The sequence below is a fragment of the Zonotrichia leucophrys genome, chromosome 4 (assembly GCF_028769735.1).
Source record: "Zonotrichia leucophrys gambelii isolate GWCS_2022_RI chromosome 4, RI_Zleu_2.0, whole genome shotgun sequence".
NCBI lineage: Eukaryota > Metazoa > Chordata > Aves > Passeriformes > Passerellidae > Zonotrichia > Zonotrichia leucophrys.
Window position 1 is genome coordinate 25,102,519 of NC_088173.1, and position 23,169 is coordinate 25,125,687.

A 23,169-nucleotide genomic window follows, 5' to 3' on the forward strand; every position below is an offset into this window, starting at 1 on the left:
GTCTTACAGCTCAATAACTTTCCAAAATCTGATTGTTACAGCTATTTCTTTCTTTTATAGCTCAGTGATGACAGCTACAGAGTACTGCTAAGACAATATCTACACCAAAAAGCCCTCAAAATACTCTTCATTCCTTCTCATTTTTCTCTTCTGTTTTGATGATTAGAGAGAGATGCACTCAGAGTTTCACAGCATGAATGCCATTGGCAAAGTGGGATCCCATTCCTGACTGCAGAGAACACACAATCTCCAACTGAAAGTTTTTCATCAGCTACAGCATAGTAACATCCATTGAGACTAATTTGTTTCTTTGTGTCAGGACTGCAATCAGGGCTAAAATAGCCCAGAGTTTAACTGTTTAACTGCCAATCGAGCCAGTGGTCTGGGGTACTAACTCCCATCTCAGAAGTCCATCTGCCTCTAATCTATTAGCAGAAATATTAGTAATTGAATCTTAACTCTACCTACCAAGATATGTTAATTGAACACTGATCACCTTCAGGCTGCTCATCATTGTCCCTACCTCCTTGCCACCATCTCCCTTGGTTGAAGGTACAACATTTTAAGACCTGTTGGCACTGCTATACCTTGAATTGCCTCCTAACAGGCTGTTCCAGAATTATTTGGGTTAGTTTGGATACACTCTAAATTATTTTTTTCTATTTTGAATAATTTTGACTGAAAACCACAACAGAATATTTACCTGTTCCATCATGGAATCTGATCAGACAGGACTGAATCTATTAACCTGTCCCAAAATTCAGAAAGAGCATTTTGCCCAACTGCAATCTCACTAGCAGCAGTAATCTTCTACACTACTTCAACCTTGCCATCTTCTAGACAAAATGAAAAAAGGACTTTTTTGACAGTATTTTTGTATGATGGATAATGGGCATTTAACTTTTGCATTCCCTTTAAAATCTCATCCTCTGTATAATGAGCCAAACTTCAGCGTCTGATTTGCATATCTAGACGTAGTATGGGTACTCACCATAACAGATCTGTTTTAGCAGTAAGATGATTTCACCTTTTAATCTAAGATGGAGCAACTGGTGGCATACTGGGTGTACTCACACAGCAAGGTACCCTGTCTTTGTCACAAAGCCTTGAGTATTTATCTCAAAACCTTGAGTGTCCTCTTGCTGAGAATGGGGACAGAGAGCATTTGGGTGGGCAGCTGGCTAAGGTCAATCTGGCGCTGAGCCAGAATGGCATGGGGAAAAAGAATTTGTAATTCATACCAAAAAACCACCAGCCATGGAGCTTAACCTTGCCTATATGCATTCCAAAGTATTATGGAATATAAACAATATTCTTCATTACAACTGTACTGCAGATCTATTGTTTCACATGGCAGTATTCAGAGCTTGCTCTTTGTTGGGCACATTTCTTTGGATAGCATCATGAACCCCATCTCATTGGAAAGCACTTTTAAAAATTCACATTTGATATGAATTTATTTCCATAAAAATCTTAAGGTTCACTTCTGTTCTGATCAAAGAAGCCAAAAACCGAAACTGAGCAACATGACTAAGACCTACCCTGAGGCATAAAATACTTTACAGCAAAGAATTCATATTGAAAAAAAAATATTTAAAAGTTTCTGCTGTAATGGCAAGCGTGAAGAAAACAAAACATGTGAGGCTTGCCTGTTACATAATAAACACTTGTTCTGCTCTCAGTTATGTTGCTTTAAAACCAAACTAATCCAATGGACTAGCAATGTTTCCCTGGCATGTACTGGTCCAAGAGGGATGGAGGCAAAGAGCACAAAGCAATGCAGAGAGATGGCCAAACAATGTAGTATGACTTAATGCCAACTCTGTCCGCCCTGCACAGAATAAGATTAAGAAACAGAATTTTTATGTCACCAGGCATTAGGCCCTTTATATTTTTGGAAGTAGCCTTGCCAGCTGTATTATATGAAAAAAAACTCTTTCAATAATATTCCAGAATGAGACATTCCATATTCCCTGTCCCAAGTTTACCAATTATTTTTTCCATTTTAATGTCAAGAGGAAAACAAGGCACACACAAAACACACCAAATTAAAATAACCCTGACGCAAACCCAAAACTCAAATCCCAACCGAAAATATTGTCATAAACCCCCAATTCCAAGAGATTCTACCCCCACCACCCATGTCCTTTTCAAGAGAATGAAGCATCTTTGACAGTTTTACTGTTGCTTCCATTAAAATTAAAGTTTTGAGTTGCATCAAGCTGATCTCAAGAGAGATGACGTCAGGATTTCTTTTCACATTTTGAATGTTGCATGTAGCAATCTCTGTCAAGCACTCTAACAAAAAAGAGACTTTCAGAGGAGAGACCTCAGTCTTATGCTTAGAAAAATCTTTGAGGTTCACCCAGTATTCTGTGGCACAGCATTCTGTTTTACATCTGAGACCTAGAATATTGGAAGGATGTAAACTAATATATTAGATCTTATAAGTGATCTCTTCTCCCAAGCAAAAAATGTGGTTTTCATGGTATTCTCCCACCCTGGAATGTTTATGTATTACAGGTGTTAAAATGCAGGAAAATGTTCTTTATCACACATACACAAAATAATCTATATATAAATACATACACAAAATAATTCCTTCCCTCTGTTCACTGAAGGCTGTGAATAGGAAAACAAGCCTTATAATAGGGAAGAACAGGGTATATTGAAGAGAGCTAATGAGAATGAAGAGCTGCAGCCAGAGGGTTGCAGTTGTTGAGCGCAGACTCCGCTGCACACATATATCTGGTAGATCTTATGTTCCCTACTCAGAAAGCACCTCCAGCATCAACCAGGAGGCGTGGAGCCTGCTGCCCCTGCAGTGCCAGTCCTAGCAAATGGCTCACATCATAAAATTACCTTTGCTGGTTGAGAAAACAACACCACATTCTGAATGTATTTTCAGGGGTTTCTAGGTGCACTATATCTCAAAATATACTGAATGTTTTGGCTTACTGACAGACCTACACACCTAGCCTAGGGTTTGAAAGTCATGCTAAAAGCATGTTAATTGTAAGAATAAGGTGCTTGAAGTAGGGGCAAGCTGTCACCTGGAAACTTGTCTGCATTCAGTAGTAACCCTGGTGAGCCACATGAATATTCAGCTGATCATCAGGATACAGGACACTGAACACACCCCATAAAAGCCCTAGTGAACAGCCATGAAAATTCTACATTTATTTCTACACACTCTCTGAATATTGCTGAGACTCAGTTACCCTATCACTTAATGAACTCTGCACCTGAAGAATTTACTGTGCTATAGGAAATGGTATCTACACAAACACATGGTCATGTCAATCAGCACCCTAACATATGCCAGACCACAACATTCCAGTATTGCAATAATTATTTCATTGGTATTAAAATAATTATTTCATTTGACCATACCAAACAACAGTTTCTAAAGCTGCTCATAAAATTATATAGCAAAAAGTAGAGACTTCCTATTTCAGGTGACAGGGTGTAAAAGGTGAAGTATAGCTAATTCCTTTTCTTAGTTTAAATCCAAGAAAGAAAATTGTTTACCTTTTTTTTTAATAGCAACTTATGAGATAGTAGCATTTCCTAGGGATTAGTAACACTTTTATGGTGACAGATAAACACATACAAGATTAATTTACTAAGATATTTGGTAACGTGGATATTGAAATAATCTGTTACAATTGATCTTTCACCTTATCATATATTTAGCAGTCAAATCCATTTGTAACCTGATGAAATATTATCCAAACATTGAATGTTGCTTTGGTGGATGTTTTGGCTAAATAGCTGAGGATGCTGTAGCACAAAATTGTATCATATATCCTGTTTACTACAGCCAGAGACTAAATTACAGGTTCTGGTATTTCAGTTATCTGGTATTCCTGTGCTCAGGAATTTTCCCATGGCTGTTTCTAATACAGCGAGGTTTAAAGACAGTCTTTAGCAAGTTGGCCTTTAGCAAGTTACTCTGGACTTAACTATGCCACATCTACAACTCTGGCACAAGAACTTAAAGTATCTCCATGGCCAAATTTTGGCCAAATTCTGAGTGTAAGCACATTAATTTACCAGAAGCCTGATATAACAACAGAATCCTCACACTTGGGTAATTACTCAGCGACCCTGAGCAAATTAATCTGGTTGAGATGAAAGATGCTTGTTTTTCTATCAATTGCTAGATATGTTATTCTACAAGTCCTCACACACTTATACACAAATACATTGAGTGCTCTGCAGAAAGTTACACATTATTGCAAGAGGAAAAGGCATGTTCTGAGACACTGCAGACAGATTAGTATCAATTCCCCTTCATAAACACAGTGAAATAAAGAATTAGCCTTAGAAGTGGAAGAAGAGAGAATTTCTATAATATATTTCTGCTTCATGTGCTTTTATCATGGATCAGCTGTGGTCTGTGATCTTTCAGAAGTATTTCACACATGCTGTGTGGGTATTAATATTGAGGCCAACAACAGAGAAATGCAAACTGGGTGCATACTTCACCCTGTGTGTCAAGCCAATCTAGCACATGCCATGTTAGCAAAACAGCAGTTTCATGAGATTTAAATTGTCTACATTCTATAATTGCACATACAGTTACTTAAATTTAAAATAAAGTCCTACACAGAAGAAATCAAGCCTTAGCTGTGAGTATAAAATGTATTTTGAATCATTCAGGCAGGGCTGAATTCATCTGTATTTGTTAGAATTCATCAATATCAGGAATTTGCAATATTTACACATTCAAATCAGAAATGGCAAGAAAATCAGAATAGTCAGACATGTAAAGACACAACAGCCATACTGTTGCCCACAAAGTAACCATGAATGCAAAAAGTATTTGATTCAAGCCTCAGTTATACCAAATGATATAATAAATTTCTTTGTTCTTGACAAAACCATCAGGCTAAAACATCTATGATAGACAAAATCCCTTTCTTAACTAACTAGCAATGTGGCTTGTCACTTTGCATGGGAGGAGTTTGAAATCATGATGCATTGTAGCTTCCAAAGGACTTGGGCATTTAGCATAGGAGACAAAGCAAGGAACACTGTAGAAATTTGGGTTACTTTTAGACAGCTATACTGTCATACTGCTATAAAACTCTGTTAATAAACAAAGAACCAAGTATGCTACATATTGCATTAAGTTTTCATGTTTAAGAATTGCAATCTAGAAGACAAGAAGCATATGATCGGGGAATTATAAGATCAGTAAAACCCCATTTTAATAAACAGTGCTCTTGGTTCTGTGAAAAAATGTTACCTCTTTCTTTTACAGGCATCCTGACAGAGAACTTAAGACAGGGTTTGAAATATGATTATAAGGTAGCTTTATGGATAATTACATGAAGTACCTTCTAATCATGAGAGACACTCAGAGAAAGCAGAAAGGTGCTTGTGTAGAAATGAATGAGTGACAAGGCAGACCAGCAGCACCAGAAAACAGCTGCCTCAAAAACCAAACTAAATACAGTAGATAGGGAAGTAGATAGCCCTGAAGGTCTTGAAAGCAACAACTTCTGGGAACAATCTGGAAAATTATTCTCTAACTTGGTTCTACCAAGAAAGTAAAGTGTTATTTTTTAGGAAATTACTACTTCAGCTGTACACAATTCCATGAGTATCACATAGCTTTTTCTTTCCACACATCTCTCTTCTTTAAGAGGCTTAGAAAAGAGAGATAGCCACGAGTCACTCACTTTCTTTATTGGACTCCAATCTTTATGATTTAAAGGAGAGATAAATGGAAGAAGGCAAAAAGTAAATAATTCTCTCCTGCCTCTAATGACAGCAGTTAGCACTTTGGAGCAGCTCAGGTTGCTGTGGCCTCCAAAATGCACTTCTACAATCACCTGGTTTGACAAGATATGGGGTTGGTTCTTTTAGAAAAAAAATGGTAGAAAGCTTAGCAAGACAATTCTCTGAAGTTCTTTTGTGGCTGAAAGCACAGACAACAGCAACAACCATCACCTCACTCCTGCAGCACTCTGTTGCAACAAGAACAACACGATATGGCAGAGTTCAACTGTGTTGAGTTGTAAAGGTGCAAATATCTCCTTACAAAGCATTTCCAATAAGATTTTACCTATAAATATCTTACCCATATTCCAATAAGGTAGTCTAAGCCTACAGTGGGACAGTATCTAGCATAAGAAATCTTCCACTATACCAAGTAATAGCACTTCATTAATCAACTAGCTTAAATAAGCCTTGGGAAAAGTTTGGGATTTTTATGGTTTTGGAGATTTTTGGGGTATTTCGGTTGCTGTTTTTTGCTTGGGCTTTGTATGTATGTTTGGTTTTTGGTTGTTGGGTGTTTTCCATAATTTTAAATTTATTGAAATTACTATTTTATTTTTGCTGCGATTGCTAGTTTTATATTTTGTTTTCTTCAAGAACAGTGGAACTGGTGGAAGACTCAAGGTACTAACAGCAGACACAATTGTTATCCAAGTGAACAGGAAGCAGGCATGAAATATATCTGCAAATACACCATGGGGGATGGCAATGTGTGCCCACTTCTCATGAAATAATGTCTGAGGAACAACATTTGAAAGCTAAAAGCCCTGCCACTACTGCTCTGCACCCTGACACCTGCAAAGACATGCATTGCTGAGATTACCTCTGAGGTTTCCCCCCAGTAATTACAACAAGTATTTAAGAACTTCCAAAGGATTAGCAAAAATCATCTATTCTGTTTGGGTGTTATTTGTCTTAAAAAAACTTGTTTTACTACCCTTAGAAAGTAGGCTAGCAGCAATGCCTCCAGATGGGAATAACAGTAATTCACACACTTTTCTGTTTATCAGTACAACATTCTTTATATCAATGCCAAAAGATTTCAGGACAAAATATATTTCCAAGGAATTAATTACTCCTCAAGTATACAGGCTGAATTAAGAGGTATCACAAGTTTCAGTACTGCCAGCCTGGTGAAAACCAATGGTCACAATATTTTCCCTTGCTTATCAGCTCTCAGGGAAGCCCCCACAGCAGTACCCTTCCTGTGTACCAATGGTTTCTTGTTTTCCACTGTTCCTTAATGTGACCAATGTGAAAGCACCTATGCTGGAGTCTTAATTTCATTGCTTCAAAGCTGAGAACAGATCTGGAAGCCTACTGTTCCTAAAAATTTGCCAGAATTTCCTTGGCACAGATGGGCAGGACAAGACATGACTGATCGATCATTATTATTGCTAAATAGGAAAGGAGTAATTTAATTTTAAAATGCATTATAAACGTCATTTCTCTGTATTGCAGTTCCAAACTCCTGAGTCACTTAATGGCTAGAAATGTGTGTATGTCTGTGTGTATTATTTGCATTTTGCTTCAAACATCCCAAAAGGAAAAGGACTAAAACAACCCTCAAAAAGCCAAAATCAACTAAACAAAAGTACACCACCAAAACAGCTTGAAACCTAAAAAAATATAGGCTTAAATAAATGTGCAGTTATTAACCCATATGTAAATGTGTATTCAGTTTTGCTGTCCTGATCAGTACCAATTTTCTAAGTGTAACAAGGACGCTCAGAAATTAAAAGACCAAAACAGAGAAACAAGTCATATTTTTAAGACTATTAAGGGAATTATTTACCTTCCAGGGTCTGTAGCTAGTTAAAATGCTCACTAAATGTTTAGAGAATAAACCCAAACACCTGAAAAAGCACTAAACCACTCTCTGGAACAGCCTCCTTCCCTTAACACAGGTTACAGATGCCTATAGAGTGGGATAGGTGAATCATATCCACTGCACCTATTCTTACATAGGTAATTCCTAAACCATAGGCATTTTTAGGCTGACATTCACATTTCCCTATCTCTATATTGAAGATATGCTTCTATGAATAATATAATGTTAATTTAATGAGAAAATCTAAATTCACCTTCTATCTTTGCTGGAACTGATTATCTTCAAACACACATAATAAGCCAGAACTAAACACAGAGAGATTGACTTGTGCTTTGTTGACACCTTTTCTTCTATCACTCGAGATGAAGATAGATGCATCTTCATCTTTGGCTGTTTCTTTGCACAGTATTTTGCCACTTCTGCACTGTTCTGAAATGCACGCTGTGAGATTCAAATATCTTCATTGTCTCCATTTTCAAGTCTTGACAAATAGGTGTATATGGATTATTAAATTACTACAAAATCACCAAACACTGAGTCCAGATTATTAGACACATTCCAGCTTCTTTGTATTTTTTGTAACTTGTAACTCCTGGTATCTGGCCCCCGGAATTTTCTTTTTTTTAGCAGAAGATGACTGGTGGCAAGACACACCTAGGATTGTGCTTGTGGTGTATTTTGCTTTTCAGAACCAGTGTGGAAAAACACCCCAAGTACCTATCTACATATTACACTCATCTAGACTCCATCTGCATCACACTGAGCATTTGTTCCTGGGAAGCAAAACATTGTGGGTGACTCCAAATACCTTACTGCATTGAGATCGCACATTTCCCACAGCATTAAGAGATACAAATTCCCTCAAGATAACAAAAACCCCAATCTTGTTATCTTGCTGCATGTTCCTTGCACTGCCTTCACAAAAGGCAGCATTGCTGTTGGGCACTTTCTCCAAAGCCAGGCCACTGAAACTGTTGAGGGATGCAAATAAATAGTCCACCCTGAATGTACAGCTGTACATTCGAGTTAAGAACATGACACTGCATCCTCAGAGCATCCTCACAACAAAGAGAGTAATATGCAGGCAAAGGTAATCCTGAGGATGCACTAACATGACAACATCAGGAGAAATAGCAGAAACAAACACGATGTAACAACCAAACTTATAGGGATCGTTACCAGCTTATGGGAATTGTTAACCCTGGAAGAAAGTACCTGGGCAACGATATCTGAAATACCAAAGATGTCAAATACGTAAAAATCAGGACCAATGGGAAAAGAGTAAATACTTACTTAGGAGGAGACAAAAGTGGTAGGGAGAGAATTGGCAAGAGGAAGAGGAGTAAGACGACTACGAGAGCAAAATCACCCAGTCATAATTGACCACAGTACCTGACAAGCAGTCATGTGCTCGATTACCACAGTTTGCACAGGCCAATAAAATCACTGCTTCCATCATGCTTGCCTCTGATTTACTTGTAGGCTCAAGAAAACACACCTATTCTCCTTGGCATCAGTTCTTGGAGCACTCTACCTAATATCAGCGTAGAAACACCTCACCTTTTCCTCTCTTACAGTGAATATTTGTAGACAACTTAACATATTGTAAACAACTTGACAAATCTAGGTCAAATTCACCATGTTACAACAATTTTAAACCATATTTTTGCAAATCTAGTGCCTAGCAAAAATAAAAAAAAATTGACTACTCTACGTAGAGTAGTCCTCTATAATTTTCAGTGCATGAAACCTTTTACAAAAAATGTGTAAGTTTTGTTATAAAGGAAGATTTGGGAAGCTTTTTTTATAAAAAAATTACCCATGATAAGGATAATGTTTATTATATTTCATAAAAAGAGAGCTGCTCATGATGAGGGAGAGGAAATGGATTACAAATTATATGCTTAGCAGCAGACCTGTCACAAACGACACCACCAGTCTCAAAATACTGATGCTGAATCCATCTCAAAAGGAAGCATTTTCTGTAGGATAAGAACTCATAAAAACTCAGGACCCAAAGCTAAATGTGACTGTAACATTCTAAACATCTCAGATGCACAAAAAGCAGGTTTTTAAATCTCAACTTGCTCTTCCCTGTGACCTTTTCAGCTTTCTTGGCTGGAGAAAACCTTTAGACAGAATGATTTGATCTTCAGGTATTCTAGGCCCTTCTGATTTTAGATAACTGTAATTCTTCCATTTTCTTCCAGGAAGGTAATTTCCAGCCCAATGCACACATGAGGCACTTTAAAGCTTACATGGGCCTAAGTCAACACCTTCAGCAGAAGGACCATGCTCAGCCTTTTGTGTCACCTTCCTGCACAGCTGCCTCTCTTCTGGCATTCACACTCAGGGAGCAGGATATGGGAGCTGTCCTGAAATAATGTAAACAACTTAGGATATTTGTCAAGTTTTTAAATCTCCATCAACTCCCACATCTCATCCGCTCCATAGCCCCACAAATATTTGTTTATGCATGGAGAAGGGGCTCATGTTCTTCCAGTTCAGCAACAGTTTATGTCAAATTTTAACGTCTGAGAAGCCAAGAATCAAGAGTTGCCCTAAAAAACCCAAATAAAAATTCCTCTCAAAAAAAACCCCTACAACTCCTCCCACCCTGAAAACTCCAAAACAAAAACAAAAATCAAAACCACAGAAAAACCCACACACTAAGAAATCCCAAAACACACAAATACCCCAAACAACCAAATCCCTCAAAAACTAGTTATGCTCAAGAGATTTGAGACCTACTTGTGCAGATTAAAGAGTTTTGCACAGTTTGAACTGCTTAGTTTGCATTGTTTAAGCCTTCTTGGGTGTGACTTAGTAAGAGCTCAGCAGTATCAAGTTTGCCACTTTGTATTAAATTAGTTGAATTTATGCCACTTTAAGGCTGAAATAACCATAACTAGGACAGACAGACGATTTTCTTGCCTACCTTAAAGGTTTGCAACACAATAGCTCTTACCAATGGCTCCAAATCAGTGCAGCTACACCAAATAAGGAACCCAAGTAACCTCATGTTCAGGATATACACCTGAACTTCAACTGCAACCTGTTTTCTCTTTTAATCAAAGGCTTTTCAGGTATTCCTACTTATATCACATCTAAGAATCTTTGAGACCTGATTTTCAAAGGTTTGACACTAAGAGTTTCACAGGGAAAAGGTGAAGATACTTCAGAAGAGAAAACCCAATTCTTGGACCCCTGATATTTTTCCCTAGAGAATTAGGTTTCACCTTAAGCATAAAAGACTTATTTCTTAATACTTTTTAATACCTCTAAAATTACAAAAAAAAAAATTAAAAAACAATCCAGATTTGGTTACATATTTAAATCAGACGCTAAGCATCTTCCCAGCAAAGACAAGGAATTTTTTGTATATAATCTAGTCCTATATTTCTTGTAACTTAACCTCATAGCATGTAAAACTGAATGCTCACAGAAAAAATATTTGGCACAGCAAATAAAACCCTGAAAATTCTTAAATACTTTATATTTTCTGCCATATTGTGGAGAATATCAGATGGAAAGGCCATAAATAGCAGATTTCAGTTTATAAACTTGTTGCAAAAGCCATGGATGACTTTTTTATTCTGACTTAGTACAGAGGAACTGAAGGCCTTCGACTTTGTATCAGGAAATACTGAGAGCATGTACAAGAACATCTTGTAACACATCTCTGTGGAAAAAGTGGTTTGTTATTTAATCAACGTGTCATAATAGTAGGAAAAAAAAAAAAGAGTTTAATTCAGTTTGCACAATTATATCCAGAAATCTCTTTCCAAATGTGTGGCTAAAAGTTCCCAGACCAAAGCAGCTCTGTGCAGTTCAGCTCTTGCCATAAATGACAGCAGAACTGTGACCATTCTCACCTATGTACAACTGCTACGTGTTGCTTGAACACACTACATAGATCCCTGGTTTCTTTCCCTTTTTCAGTTACCAGATATCATCTACAGAAACAGTGATGGAAAAAGGAAATCTGGTCTTCAGATCCAGCAATTGTCACTTCTTTCTCAGCGAAAAAGAGGTCTGTCTCTTCTGAACAGAAATAATGGTAACATTGCTCAGAGAAAGGAGAAGGCAACAGAGCAAAACTTGACATGAAAAGGACAATCACTCAACAGTGTCAAAGGAGGAAAGTGAAAATCCTCAATCAAATCCTGAGGGAGGAGCTGGGACAGTAAATCTTAAGCATTTCCATACTCACAGTTCTTGGCTGACCCCTGCACATTCAGAAGAGCAGCCTCTCTCACCACTGTGCAAAACACACAAATCCAGCCCTTTTCATGCCCAACCTATATCACTACATCAACCGAAGTTCACATTTAATGACTCCTTAAGGTAACATTAAAAACACACAAATCTCTAAAATACAATACCCCTTCTGTACCAGGGGTGTACAATCGTGAAACAAAACTTATTCAACTGAATTTTTGCAATGAACCAGCTTCTCAGAAACAGATGCTATTTCATACACAGTGAAAATGTTTCTTAATAGTGCCCTCTAGTAAAGCATCACCTCTTCTAAGTCAGCAATAGCACTGTGCATTGGTGCAATATCTAACTTTTGGTCAGAAATAGTTATTAAGTCACTATTTTCAAACACATACAATTTTTAACTGGCCTTTAGAATTGATTCCTAAGCACTAACCCTGAGGAATAAAACACTCTCCCACACAAGGCAAATACTGCAGCCTCTTTACTAGTGCTAATAGATGCTTCACTGGAGAATGTCAGCCGTGACTCAGACTCACTTCCTTCAAATAGGAGATCACAAGTTTGGGCATTTTTGAAGCCCTGCAGTCATTGAACTAGGTATTTTTTACATACACACACTCTTGCCCCCTCATCCCCCCCATGCTCTGAATGGAAAAACAATCTCTCATCATCAGCAGCTTTCAGATGGAGCTGGGCCTTAAAAAATGAGATCATCTAAGACCATCATAATAATATAATAATAATTATGAGATAATAATATAAAATAATAATTATGAGATCATCATAATAATTTTAAAAAAACAAGAAAAAAAAGCAAGAACTGGTAGAAGACAAACTACAATCATTGTTTCTGTGACTAATATTTTAACACTGTTAGAGTATACAAAGGACAGTAACAACCTGCAAGAATTACAGTATCAGTAAAAACCTAGAGAAGCCATTGTTCACTGTGGGAGCCTCACAGCCAGCTCCAGCCCTCTCAGCAAGAAATTGCCAGATTCCTCATGCTGAGTTGAAAGGAATTTTCATATTCTAAAAGACCTAATTATGGCAATCAAAATATAGTGATTATATGCCCTTTAAACAGCAAACACGCACCTGCACAAAGAAGAATAGGTTACAGGTGCACAGAAAGGAGTGAGTGTCAGGATGGGTGTCAGCTACACCTCTCTGGTCAGAACCTTAAACATGGAAAGGCACATTAAAAAACTGTCTGGAAAAGAACAAGAGCCCATCTTCAATCCTATTGCCCAGCCTGAGATAAGACAACCAGCAATTTTAACTACTTGCTTGACATAAATTGCATAATAGTCAGCTAATTAGACCTAACCAAAATTCGGACATCCTGCAGCTGCAGAAATAGAGAAAAGCCATTTTCCACAGGCTCCGAGTGCTGCCACTGCAGGGAGGCTGAGCTCAGCTCAGCTGACAGCGTTGCTCAGTGCTGCTGCAGAGACCTTTTATATTGGAGAAATTTAGGACAACGCTTAGAGTCGTGTCAGCTCTCTTTATTAAGGTCCTAGCAGAGATTTGTTTGATACAATATATTTTTACCAGATCAAAGTATACTGTATGTATGTTAGGCAAAGTAGAGAGCACGCTGTACTTCCCTCTTCTCTCTCAGAGTTTGAAACAAAGCATCGAGAACCAAGGTGTGAGCCATTTATCTGTCAAATAAAGATCAAGGATGATTAAGAGCCTCTGGCAAATAAGGATCAAGGATCGTTAAGGGCCTCTGACAAAGCTGATGGTGCAATGTGTCCCCATCCAGCTTTAAAAAGCATTGATACAGAGGCCCTTGCTGCTATTACAAACCAGAATTGTTTGGAAGGTTGAAGTCATTCCCTTCAAGATCCATGAAGTTCAATACCTGTTCTTCATGCCTATGGAACTTTTGCTTTTTCTTTTCTCTGATCTTCTGTAATATATGAATTAAAGTGTCGTTAATGCCTGATGACTGGTAGGCTGACATTAATAACCATATTGCTACTCTGAAATATTGTATTCTTGTTATCAAAACAAAACAAACAAGCAAAAAGCCACAAAAAAAAAAAAAAACCCTGAATAAAAGAATTTAAACTTCAGCCTGCTTCCTTATGTTTACAACCTGATCCAAACTCAAATTCATACTTGGAAGGTATTTAAGAAATCATGAATCCAGCTCTGTGGATACAGGTAAGTAAAAGCTGATCAGAGTCAGTCAAATGGAAACAAACATAAATCCCATCAACTTCATTTTTTACTGAACACTTGGATTACACTAGAAGATAAACACTACAGAAATGTCTCTAGAGAATGCAGTTTGGGGACTCCTCATTATGGCCTGGGATGCTTTAACAGATGACAATTAGTAGATTAGAAGTTGCCCAGTTGAACACTTCGGCTGTCAGAAAATGTCATCAGTGAAAAGTGAAATGGGTTGTAACTGACACATTTTTCTAAAAGTAAAACATCAAAACAAACAGGGAACAGGGCTTTGTTTCCAATGTTTTTAAAAGATAGATCTCTTAGGGGATGCTTGTGAGAATTCTAGGATTCACTGGTGCTTTAGAACTGTAGCTGTGGTCTGCTGAGGAGGGTGGAAGCACGAGAACTTCCAATCAAGACAAGACACCAAGAAGTGCACCTCAGATTTAAGATTCCAATACTTCAAGGCACATGTTTAAGTAAAAAAAAAATTAAAATCCATGGGTATCCAGACCTTTTCGCTGAGATCTCTTATTTCATCACTTATTTCTACTGGACAATATGGAGTGTGATTTCAGCCAAATCTAATTTCTTTATACAGAGACAAGCACAAAACCTAGGACATCTCTATCTAACTACATTCAGACAATTCTTCACGCCTATAAAGTCTTCTTGTTTGAAGGCATTATAGTCACTGCTGCTAAAAAGAAGATTAAGAACCACCCAGTTAACAAGTCTGTATCAAAGCCACGAGCAGCAGAGTTCCTCAGCACAGCAAAGTGCTGGTTACTCCATGCTAGAGGAGGAGAACATATAATTCCTTTAATTAATTCCATTAAAACTGATTGTAAAGTTTACTGCTATTATTATTACCAAAACATCTGCCATTGCCTCTCACTTTAGACATTTCTTCTTGTTTAGCACTTCTCATAGGAACCGTGCTCTTGAATGTTGTCTTTCACTGAGGTTTCTTTTTTGGAAATCCATCGTAGGCATGATTTCCATCCATTGCAAGAAACGTGGGCATCTGAACAACAATTGTCTTTGTATTTGACCCAAGTAACCTTGTTCAATATTCCCAAAATGCCAGTAAACGACCATTTCAGACTGAATATAATGAGAACTGTAGATGAGGTACTCACATCCTATAAAATTAAAGTAGTAACAGTGCAGAAATGGAGTAGTAAAGTTCTGCTTTACACAGATGCAATCTTCACTGGTTCACCTAGTGATGATCTAAACTAACACCTCAAATATATTTATTATGGGGTGGCTCTCTACTTGTTTGAATTCCTTTTTCCTCTGCTTTTGATTGTTTTGGACTTGGTTTTTTTTTCCCGTCTGTCCCAGTCCTTGTTTTCTTTTTACTTCTAGTCTCAAGTAGTACTCACATGAGGAATCACACATGGGAACCTACCTTTGAAAACATTGCTCTGCAAAATCTGCAATGACAAGGTCTTTATGGACTCAGGTGTGGAAATTAAATTTTGGCATGAATTGCAGAATACCAAAGTACATAGGAGTAGACCATGTGAATCATAATTCAGATTATTCATATTGTAACATATTGTGCACTAGTATGAAAACTAAATTACAGAACAGATAAAGGTCTTGAAACTGTGGAAAGAAATAGAAGTAAATGGGCATTTCATTCATTCTCAAAGAGAATAATCTGTTTTCATGATGTAGTGTTCTTCAGAGATTTATAAGGTAAATACATTTATATCAAACATGTAAATACAGTAAAAATGAAAAACTTTAAATTAATTCTTGTTAATACCAACCTTTCAAATTTGTGTACCCTTATTTACCTTAGTTAAACCAATAGCATAATGTTCAGAAATACCTGGGGGTATGCCAGGCTCTTTTCACGTTTTTTGTTTGGGTTTTTGTTTGGTTTTTTAAATGTGGCATTTTGTGCCAGAGCTACAAATCTTTTAAGGCACCTAAAAATATAATTATCCAATTGAAATTAAAAAAATAAAAGAAAAAAAGGAATAGAATCTGCGGATTTCCAATTCCTATTCTAAATCTCTAAAATGTTACTTTTTCTAAACTTTCTGAAATAAAACAAAATGAACTGGCAGGAATCATTTCATTTCAAAAAAATCGTACTTTTTTGATTACAGACAGCCAACCATCTCACCTGGAGCTGCTGAGGCAGCTATACTCTAGAGGAGGGCAGAGAGTAAGAGAAAGTAGAAATAAAAGCAGAAGACAACACAGTGGTTTCTATTTGCTCTAGATTGCTCCTTACACTGTAGGCAAGTTTTTTTACATTGCATTTCAGAGATGCTCCTCCCTGTTTTCTGCACCCTTTGTAGGTGACTTAAGCAACTCCTTCTAAATTTTGCTTCCTGTGTCAGATGTCTGAAAATGAGGTCCTGCAGAACATGATTCTGAAGCTTTTATTCAAACAATCCATATTTTGTAAAAACACCCTCTTAAGTGGCAGCAGAGGAGCTACATTTAGAAAGATGGAGAGGAAAAGGAGAAAGCTATTTAGTAATAAAGCAGACAGTATATGTCAACATTTTGTACATTAGAAGTGACAATACATCTTTCTTTACTTACAAAAATAACAGAGTCAATGATTTAGCTCTTTATCCAGGGGCAAAAATGATTTAAAAAAATCTGGACACTGCTTAAGTGCAGTAACATTTCACACAGAGATCATAAATATTTACAATGACTCAGTCAAGTTTCACAAAAGGCATGTACGTGTACACAACTACCACTGTCAAGCAATGATAAATTTCTACAATTCCTTTGGTAATTCAACAAAACGAAACAAAAACACCTTAAGACAGCTAAAATACTCTCCCAATAAATACTGAAGGTTCACATTACACCACTGAGATGCCATTTTGTGGAATCAAATAAATCCTAAGTCTCAGAGGCAAATTGAAACTTGGGAATAAGTGCAGATGCCTGGGACATTCTTAGATTTAAAAGGTTTTAAAGTAATTTAGAAAATCACAAGAGGTTGTATGCAATACTGCTGCAGTGCCCAAACTGAGCTTGAGAGGAAGTGAATCACAGTCTTTTTGTTCAGAAGCCTCTCCAAACACGAGCAGTATCCATAAAACTCAAAAGACATTAACTCCTCTTAGAAAATGGGGCTATACAACTGCAGTAAGATCCATCTCCTAATCAGATAATCTAGTTATTGCCACAATGACTCCATTCATCCCAAGATATGAAATTACACCGAACAGAAAGCCTTGCTTCTTTAATTTGCTTCCTGCCTGCAGGCTGAGGTCCTGCACACACACACACAGAGTACCAGTGACCTCTCTTGAGCCAAGGCTTTTGGGCTGCTCTCTGGTGACAGGCCATAAGACAGCACTTCTGTAGCTTTCAGGCTGCCCTGTGGTGAATGTAACAGTAAAAGAGGATGTTTCTGGTTAGTGCAAATCTAATAAACTAATGGTATTCTGCTTCTGTAAAATTTAGACACATATAAATAACACACCATTACAGTGACAACTACCAAATTTCTCTGTCTATAGAGAACTGGCAGTTCATAAATATTAAAGTATGCTGTTAGCAACAAAGTACAACATATAGCTGTTATTTTTCCTAAAGATAAGGAAACAGTAACCATTGCTGAAAAAATTTATTATTTATAGACCTTTGAATTTTAAAGCCTCATCTCTGCACTGTAATTTTTTCATTAAAATTCAAAAAAAGTATCTGTTTGTTATCCCTTTGATGAATGTGCTGAAGGCACGGAAACAAGTAACTATTGCTGACAGATTTCCCAATGATATAATGGTATTTGCCACTTAACCATCAATACAGTGCTTTAAATGTGCCTTAATGTTGCCAAATAACTATCACGTAGATTCATTAAAGCTAAAGCATAGAACTGCTGTCACAATTGGACATTGCAATCACACATCAATAATTTGCATCAGGGAAGTGTTACAGGGGAGAAACCCACTCCAAGGCAAACTTCCCTTAGGGCTTACTGCAGGGAATTTCTAAAGCCTTCAGAGTTAGGAAGGATAACAAACAAATTTTCTACCTAGACAAAACATGCCATGGAAGTATTGTGATGGGTCCCAGAGATCCATCATGTGTGTGTATTACTTCTGTAGTCAGAATATTTTCCTTTCCAAATTTCAGTGGGTACTACCCACCTTAATTTTTCTTCAAAATAATTTCCTTCTTGTAATGCTATCAGTCAGAAAGAGCCTGACAGTAAAACATGAATGGACTAATAAAATAATTACCCAAAGTAGCCAAACTAACTTATGCAGAAGAACCCAACTGGAAAACTAAATATATTTTCCATAGAATATCTTCCCCTGCTACAATTATTTTGGATGTTATAAAAGACTCTGGTCATATTGGAGACTTTTCTTCTCTTCAAACTGTAGGTAATTCTCATGTGAGTTTTTAAAATAGGTAGTCAGGAGGAAGAATTTCTTTTACTAAGGTTTGTTAAAACAAGAACTTTTCATCTTATTTCAAAAATGACCCCTCCATCAAACCCCAAGTAGAGTTTTCTTGAGAGATTTAATGACATTATAGAGATCAGGACTAATTACAAGACTCTAAAGACATGTTTTAGAAGTTCTATTGTTAGGTAAGTCACACTAAGGCTACTTCATGGGGCTTAAACAACCCTCCAAGCTGAAGCTCTGGATCCAGCACTGTCAGCCATGGGCTAAGGTTACAGCCACAGCTGCCAAATAGTCCAAGCTGGTTTGCTGGGTCAGGGTGTGGAACTACAACACTCTTGGATGAGCTGGCAAGGCACCACTTGAAACAGTCTCTGAGGTTGGAAACTCAGAACAGAAGTTGTGCATAATCTCTGCTGCATGGAAAGCAGAGTCCGGACACAGGGTGAACAGAAGGGCATCCAGAAATCACCCTCACTGCAGAGAATGTGTACTTCCACTGCAGTAACAAAACTCTTTTCCCCCCACAGATAGCAGGAGAAAACTGCAGAGGAAGGGAGCTCTTTAAGGAGAAATAACAGGGAAAATCCCCTCCTCCTACAATCAGCATGAAGACAGACAGCTACTGCTCCTAACAGTTACTCTCCTCTATTTTCACCTAGTGGGTTTTTTGTTTGCTTTGCTTCAGTAAGAGTATCAGTAATGTTCAGCTAATAAGGAAAATAAACTTGCTTCTAGCAAACAAATATGACAGCAAAAAAGGTGAAAATTCTCATTAATCTCTCGACACACAGTTGAAACCTGGAAAATACAGCTTATACAGTCCTTTATGTAAAATATATGAAGTGTGTGCATCTTCAGAAGTGCTTAGAATGTTCCTTTCAAAATATCAAACCTTGTCAAAACTTGCACAATTTCAGATTTTACAGTAACCTTGAATCCTAGTCTGGGCTGTCAAAATCTTTTTAACCCAGTTCTGAGAAGATCAATGTCACGTTAAAAACCTAAGCTGTTGTTTTTGATTTTGGGGGATGGGAATTGGGTGTTGGGGTTTTCTGGGAATTTTTTTTTTTTTTTGTAGGGGGGCAGGGGGGGAGGTGGGAGAGAGAGAGGTTTGTTTGGGTTTGTTTGTTTTAACAAAGCCAGAGCTCAACTCCAAGTTCTAGATATGTGATTCTAAAATATAACCTATAAATTAGTCAAAACTGCCAGAGAATTCATAACAGGAATATAGAAGCAAAATCAGCAGCTTGTGGTATATTCAAATGGAGGATTTTGGGGAATTTCCTCTAGTGAAATTTCTGAAGTACTGGAATATTTGAACCTAGCACAGTGTATGTTGCCTATATCCAGATGTACTGTGTACAGATGGACAGCTAGAGAGAAGGGCAGAATAAGAACTATAGCCAATGTAGTAGTTCTTCCACATCATCCTCTTTCATGCAATGTCCTCAGATTCACAGAGACCTCAGGAGATCACTTTGAGGGCACACATTCCTTTATCTTTCTGAAAGAGGGGATGTAAGGCCTCTGTGTGTAAGCATTTTTATGCTAAAGACAACTGGTGAAGCTCTTTTACTTCTTCATAGGAGGTAATGATGTTTTCCAATAGCAAGCATGAAAAATTCTGTCAGAATATGGATCTGTGCTGAACTGCAGCCAATATAAGGAAGATTTACTCATACAAAAGGCAGCTCATGGCTACTACAACAAAGTGAGGTGCCAGTTGCACATACCTCCAATACAGAACAGAGCACGTTAGCATTTAAACATCTCAAAGGAATTTCCATAATCAAAAGCAAGAATAAACTGCAGAGTGCACTCAGGAGGCTGCAGTCACTTAATGAAAGCAAGAAAAGCCTCTGAATTACACTGCAAGCCAGTGACAGCCTCAAAACTCCTGAAGAAAAAATAAAAATGGTGCAACACAAGCACTTCTCCACTTTTCTTGGTGAGAAATATTCAAGACATTGATTCATATCTGTAGCCTGCATTATAGGAGGTAAACATCATTTTAGCAGCATAGATTGTTAGATTTGTATGGATGCATCCTCTCCCACTGTTCAGACCAGCAGGTGATTAACTCACAGGTCTGTTTCTCCTGAATCAGATGCAAAGACAAAAACATGAGAACTGCAGGATTTTTTCTCTTAGCTCTGTCACCTTCTTTAAAATCTCACAATAGATTGCAGTATACTATATATTGCACAAGGTACTTGCAGTACAAAAGTGTTTAACCACCCACCAGCTGAAAAAGCACATACCATACAAGGTTTACTTCACCCCACCCTTAGTTCTTGCAGAGGTATGTCTGAGCAAAGTCTCTCAGTCCTGTTCCTTGGTTTACTAAAGTTCAAGAAGAGTCAGAACAAGAACTTTTGTCCTGAAGACATCTCTGATTTATCTATTTTGAAATTTCAACCAAATAATTGGCTTTTTCCTCAACCTCTGCATGCCAGCTAAAACCACCAAAAAACCGCCTGCAATCTTGCAATTCCTTACTGAATCCCACCACACCCTGTTATAAGAGAAGACCTAAAAACCTCTGAAGCCACAGACCATTTAATGCCAGCACAGAGACATGCAGCAAGATATTCAACAATATTTAGGTTGAAGCTGACAGCATCCCCCAGCTGAAGAAGGCACACTCTCAGAGGGTAGTTAAAGCAATCTGATCCAGCCTTTGCAGCGGCTCTGGACGGACCAGAGGCTTTGTCCATTTGACCTCCAGAGGCGCCTCCCAGTCTGAATATTTTTTAAGATGTATTTAACGGATGTTCATGCATTGAGAAAATACAAGGGCAAACCTGAATGGTGCTGGATGACTTGAAATGCATTCACACATTCACCAGTTCTATTCCCTGTCAGGATTTTGTGCATTAAGAGCCTTGCCAGGTACTCCATAGCTGACAGCTCACAACAGACCACAACATACAAAGAATATTTTTGTGATTTTAGAGAAGCAACAGGATAACCTATAGCTACACCTAATAGTGATTATATGAATATTACTAATATCTTACCTCTGCAGAGTCAGAACAACTTAGAATGCTTAGTGTCAACCCTGATTTCAGAGGACCTTCACCGCCTACAGGAAAATCTGCATTTATGTACCCATGCAAAATTAGCATTCAGAAGACACCTGAGGCTCTCCTAGCTATTTACTAGCTAACTACCTCTTCTTGATTCATCATGTTGTTGCAGCAGAGCTTCCCTGACCGTGGAAAATATCTGGTCTGGGCAAATGCAGATTCTTTGTTTTTCTCAAGGCCAAGCCTGAATTCTGCACCCTAATCTCAAAACACTATATGGCATAAAAGAAACATAGTTTGAAAATCATCCCTAAGGAAGGAAGAAACCAATAACTTTTGATTAATATTTTTACAGAACTCATGTAAATTCGTGTCAGTTAATGATGATGAGCTGGTCTAAATCAGATAAGGAAAATCTGGTCCTAAGAGTCTCACTTTCAGAATGTAATGTACCATCTATTTATCAGAGCAGGACTCCATTTTGCTAATGTTTGTTTATTCTGTTACCACAGTGTTTAGCGAACTATTTTCATGTACAAAATATTTAGTGTTATTGCTTGCTATGGTGTATGTATATGGAGTTCTAAGAGAGGTCAGAGTTTGCCAAAACTAGTTAGGCATGCTCTAATTTTATCATGGATGTCTCATACAGCAGCCAGGCTGCAGCTTGTAAGCTTGATTCAAGGAAAGGAATAGCTGGATAACATTGAAATATTGTAGAATTCTGGACAGGTGCTGAGAAACTGCAGCTCCACACAGTGTTAAGGCCTTGGGAAAACATCCCTGATGGATTTAATAACGTTGTCATTGATTATCTATTTTTCCTCTAAGATCTGTCCTAATCGATTTTGCTCTAGATTTTTTTAGGCTGGGCCTCTCACAAGAAATCCTTTCAAAGGCCAGCCCTTTATGCCACAACTCTCCCAAGTCCTCTGATTGGAAAACCTGCTAGACAATGGTCCATCAGCATGGAGGCATTTTGATTCCATGCCACTCCAGATGTCCATCTCCCCATTACACACATACACACTTCACTTACTCTCTTAGCAGCTTCCACAGTTTGTGACTACCTTTGGAAGCACAGTCTCCCCTTCACCTCCAGGGGAAGATGTTAAAGAATATATTGCTTTTTCAAGCATTTACCAGCATGTAATGGGCGGTACCTGCAACCCTTACTTTTTGTCAGGCTCATGCAGAATCTCAAACCCAGAACACAGCTGACTACCAGGTTGTAAAGTGACAGAAGGGGGCATGAAAGGCACTAGCTCCTCATTCTTCCCAAACATGAGGGAAGATCAATCATTGTCTACTGGAACTCAGAATACTCTTAAAAAAGGGAAAACACTACCTATGTACCCCTGGCCCATTTTGGCAGCTTCCCACATCAGCTATTTGTTCTGTCTCCCCTTGCATAATTCCTCCACCCCTATTACCATTTTTTAAGGCCTACTAAGACTATTATAATGAAAAAAGAAGAATCATCTTATAATTTAAGACATATAAGTTGCTATGTTTTTGGAAACCAAATAGAATTCATTAGAGACATACATTAACCACTACCTTCTGATCTTCCTGCAATTACCTCTTCTTCAGAAAACCGTAGTGAGGGTTTTAATAAAAACTGGTTCCTATATGCTAAAGCATTAATACTTGTGAAATGGAAATCACCTTATCCAAAAGACGATGAATAAAGAGT

At 37.8% G+C, this 23,169-nt stretch overlaps 1 long non-coding RNA gene across 3 annotated transcripts in view; it reads right to left on the bottom strand.

The window, feature by feature from the left end:
• LOC135447328 (uncharacterized) overlaps positions 1-23,169 on the bottom strand; it is an 80,503-nt gene that overhangs the window by 4,466 nt on the left and 52,868 nt on the right. The window contains exon 3 of one of the 3 annotated variants that reach the window (XR_010440070.1): positions 16,495-17,402. The exons of the other annotated variants lie outside the window; for them this stretch is intronic. This is a non-coding gene — a long non-coding RNA (uncharacterized LOC135447328). Of the gene's footprint in view, positions 1-16,494; positions 17,403-23,169 lie in introns of those variants that run through there. 3 annotated transcript variants of the gene reach the window in all.